General features: G+C 37.3%; 1 non-coding gene across 1 annotated transcript; it reads left to right on the forward strand.

Moving 5' to 3' along the window:
- Positions 1 to 3,818: 3,818 nt before the first annotated feature.
- LOC112441082 (small nucleolar RNA SNORA40) lies at positions 3,819 to 3,946 on the forward strand. The gene has a single exon (XR_003029060.1). It is a non-coding gene; the product is annotated as a small nucleolar RNA SNORA40 (small nucleolar RNA).
- Positions 3,947 to 4,894: the final 948 nt, after the last annotated feature.

Genomic DNA, 4,894 nt, shown 5'->3' on the forward strand with positions numbered 1-4,894 from the left:
TTTTATTTGGAGTTGCACCAATATTTTTGGTTCCTAAGACCAATGGGTCGCTCTTATACTTTAAAAGTTGAGAAAGCCATGTTGTTAGGCATGGGGGCATGAGTTAGCAGTTCTTGCATAGTTTCTCAGTAAATAAGAAGTTACAGACTTCTATTATCAGATCCACAATCTAATATTTTGACTAAACTATATTAACAGGGTATAAAGCCTATAATTATTTTAGGGTTTAGAGATAAAAGAAGAATAGGTGAAAGATGTATAAATATTAATATATTTTCTCTTGTAAAGGAGGGTTTAATACTGTTAATATAGCATGTTCCTCGTTGTGTTGTGACAAGTATATAAAGGGAATAAAGGGCTGTGGTTAATATATTAAGTCCTATAAGCATAATGGTAATGTTTGATCAGGAGAATGAAGCTATTATTACAAGGAGTCCTCCTATTAGATTAATGGTGGGGGGTAAGGCAAGATTGGTAAGATTTGCTGTAAGTCATCAAAAGGCTATTAGTGGAAGTAATGGTTGAAGGCGTTAAGAGAGCAGTATAATTCGGCTGTGGACTCACTCGTAATTTGAATTTGCTAAGCAGAATAGTAAGGACAGAGTAAGTCTGTGGGCAATTATGAGGGTAATTGCACCAGTAAAGCTTCAGGGGGTTTGAATAAGGATAACCATGATAACAAGGTTAAATTTTTTTTTATTTTTAAATGGAGTCTTGCTCTGTTGTCCAGGCTGGAGTGCAATGGTGCTATCTTGGCTGACTGCAACCTCCACCTCCCGAGTTCAAAGGATTCTCCTGCCTCAACCTCCCGAGTAGCTGGGATTACAGGCGCGCACCACCATGCCCGGCTAATTTTTTGTACTTTTAGTAGAGATGGGGTCTCACTATGCTGGCCAGGCTCATCTCAAACTCCTGACCTTGTGATCCGCCCACCTCAGCCTCCTAAAGTGCTGGGATTACAGGCATGAGCCACCACACCTGGCCTTAAGGTTCAATTTTTAAAAACAAGTTTTAAAAAAAGAAAATGTCTTTATTTTTACCAGTGTAGTTCCTACTTCCATGGCTTTTATTTCAAAGTGTAATCCAAATTTCCATCTGACATTTTTCTCCTTTAGTCTGAAGAACCTTATTTGACATTTCTTTCAATGCAAGTTTGTGGTGCTGAATTCTTCTAACTTTAGTTTATTTTAAAATGTCTTTATTTCAACATCATTTTTAAAAAATGTTCACTGGTTATAGAATTCTAGATTGACAATGTTATCTTTTCTTTCAGTATTTTTAAGATAGAATTTCCTTGTCTTCTGGCTTGCATTGCTGTCTTTTTTATAAGAAATACAATACTTTTTATTTATGTTTTCCTTCTATTTGTGGTGTATTATACTTAGTGTTTTGTTGCTTTTTAAGGTTTTCTCAGACCCGGAGCAGTGGTTCATGTCTGTAATCCCAGCACTTTGGGAGGCCAAGGCAGACAGATCACTTGAGGCCAGGAGTTTGAGACCAGCCTGGCCAACATGGTGAAACCCCATCTCTACTAAACACACACACACACACACACACACAATTAACTGGGCATGGTGGCTCATGCCTGTAATCCTATCTACTTGGAAGGCTGAGGCACAAAAATCGCTTGAACTCAGGAGGTGGAGGTTGCAGTGACCCGAGATTGTCCCACTGCACTCAGCCTGGGTAACACAGTGAGACTGTCTTGAACAAAAAAAAAAGAAAAGTTTGCTTTTTATCATTGTTTTTTTCAGAGATATGTCTATGATAGTTATACAAGTTTTTATTGTGTATATGTTCAATCTGCTTGTAATTTATTGAATACTTAGGATCTAAGAGTTGATATTTTCAGCAAATTTGGAAAATTTGGGGCTATTTCTTCAAATACATTTTCTATCCCAATTTCTTTCTCCTTTCTTCCTAGGAGTCCAATTGCATGTATTTGAGAACATTGGATATTGCCCCACTGTCTTTAAAACTGTCATTATTTAATATTTCAGCATTTTTATTCTATGTGCTTTTTGTTATTTTTTAATGCGATTTCCTCAGCTTTTCTGATATTGTTTCCACAGTATCCAATTTACTAACTAGTTAAGTGATTAACTAATTTTAGATATTTTAGGTTTTAAGGTCTGGAATTTCCATGTAAACATTTTGTACAATTACCATTTCTCTATTGAGATTCCCCATCTGTTCACTCATTAAGCTCATTAGTTCCTTTATATCTGTCAGCTAATTCCAACCTCTTTGTCATTTCTGGGTCTATAATTACTGACTTTCAAAAAATTCATTAGTTATTGGTCACTTTTTTATATCTAGTAATTAAAATGAAAATTATGGTGGCTATTGTGAAATATCACTTTATCAAAAGCCAAGATTTTTTTTACGAGTGATTATTTGGTTTTGGTAGACAGTTTACTAACAGTTTTTGCTTCATTTTCCAATGGTCTGTAAAAGCTTTGTAAAGGTGGATATAAAGTCAGTCTTGGCTGGGCACTGTGGCTTATTCCTGTAATCCCAGCACTTTGGGAGGCTGAGGCGGGTGGATCACAAGGTCAAGAGATTGGATACAAAAATTAGCTGGGTGTGGTGGCACACTCCTGTAGTCCCAGCTACTCGGGAGGCTGAGGCAGGAGAATCACTTGAACCCAGGAGGCAGAGGTTGCAGTGAGCCAAGATCATGCCACTGCACTTCAGCCTGGGCAACAAGAGCGAGACTCCGTCTAAAAAAAAAGAAAGAAAAAAAAAGTCAGTCTTACAGGTCTAGAGTAGATAGATGCACTTCTACTGCACTCTCAGGTCTCAGATAAATGGCTGGTTTTTCAGTGAGGTCTCTGTGTGCTGCTTGGTATTCCTCCAAGAACTTAAGGAGAAAGCGATGTACATTTCCATGGCTGCTTCTCAGCACCACTTCTTCCTGTACTTTTCCCTTTCCTGTACATGCAGCCTGCCTGGCAGCCTTGAACTCTGATTTCTGACTACCCATTTCATTGAGATCTCTCTTCTCTGCTTGGACAGCACATCTCCACATTATTTCTAGAAAGTGCCTCCAGGCAAAAGGCTGGAGCCATCAGGAAGCTCAATTTATGTGTTTTCATTCTTTCAAGTATCACAGCCCTATAGTGCCTGTGTTTAATTTTTATAGTTGTTTATCGTGGAAAGGTCATTCTGGTTATAATAGTTACTCTGTAAGAGAAATGCAAGTTGCTCTTGACAATATTTTACTTTGCATTGTAGTTATTCTTGTATATGCCTTATCTTTCTTAGCAGACCAGAAGCACCCTGAGGGCAGAGTCCATGCATTCTTTATCTTTGCTTTTTCTCCAGAGCATTCTACACAGCCTATATGCTATTTATTATAATTATTTAATTTGATTAAATATTTAATGAAAAATCTTTAGAATAAATAAATAAAATGAATGAAACAAAACACTTTATGAACTTTTGGAATAATTTCAAAGGCCACAAAATCCATTACACAGACTAGTTTTCTTCGACTCATCAGTTATTTTGTTTTCTGCAGCAATCACAAGAATATCTAAGTTCCTCATACTACATTCTTCCCCTGCTGATTCACAAATTTATTACAATCAGAAAGCATGTGAAAAACTGAGAAATGGGAGAAAACAATCACTGACTGCCATTTGGTAATAGGAGTAATTATTAGGAGTCAATTCGAGCATTGCTTTTAATCTTTTGAGTTGCTTTGCTGGTTGTCATTCTCTATAACTACTAAAAAGTCCAACTAGAATTTGTTTTCTTGGTCACACAGGCAAAGATGATGTTTGGAGTTCAGTGGTCAAGAAAACCCTGATGACTGCACTTCTGTATGTTTTTGTTTAACTTGTGGACAAAGACTTATGGATAGGTGCAAAAAATAAGTCCTCTTTTGCAACCTGGAAATCATTGTTCAGTATGAGTTTTGATACATATAAGAAGGGATATTACGATACCTAAGACAGTTAACTGATGGAAGTATTGATAACCATAGAGGTTGGTTCCAGGCCAGGCTCAGTGGCTCATGCTTGCCATCCCCATATTTTGGGAGACTGAGGTTGGAGGACTGCTTGAAGCCAGGAGTTTAAGGCCAGCTTGGGCAAGAAAGTAACACCTTATCTCCACAAAAAATTAAAAATTAGCTGGGTTTAGGGGCATGTGCCTGTACTTGCAGCTACTCAGGAAGGGGAGTCTGAGGCAGGAGGACTGACCCCAGGAGTTGCAGGCTGCACTGAGCTTTGATGGCACCACTGGACTCCAACCTGGGCAGCAAAGACAGACCCTGACTCTTAATTTTAAAAAGATTGATTCTAGGACTGTAGAATAGATAGTTAAAAAGCATGGGATATGAGGGAAATCCTCAGCTGTATTAAATTTGTATTCCAATTTCATGTTGACTTGATACAGAAGATGGCATTTGGTTTTAAAAGCTTTTATCTTGAGAACATGATGTCTGGAGTTAAAGGTATTGACATATTCCACACATCTGTACTATTGAGTATGATCGCTTAGGGCATCAAATTGAGAACGAGGCAGATCCACCTATACTAAAAATGACCCTAAAGTAAGTTGGTTAAAGAAATTAGACCCCAAAGATTCTTGATTTTTCCACAGGTGAATTTTGAAGTCTTCATCAGTATATCCATGCAAAAAGGAGATGACAGAAACCAAAATAAAATTATTATGGGCTGACAGGACAACTGGATTAAAATAAGCATCAGTTTCATTAAAAAGGGCTAACTTGAAGATAAATCTTTTGAAGATAAATTTTGACACCAGTTCTTTAGAGGATCTAAAGTGACCTTGATGGAGAGTGAAAGAAATCACAAGATGGAATTCCTCGAATAAAAATTTATTGACTTTAAATAATTTTGCCTAATGTTACATACACACAATT

This window comes from Pan paniscus, chromosome 8, assembly GCF_029289425.2.
Source record: "Pan paniscus chromosome 8, NHGRI_mPanPan1-v2.0_pri, whole genome shotgun sequence".
Taxonomy (NCBI): Eukaryota; Metazoa; Chordata; class Mammalia; order Primates; family Hominidae; genus Pan; species Pan paniscus.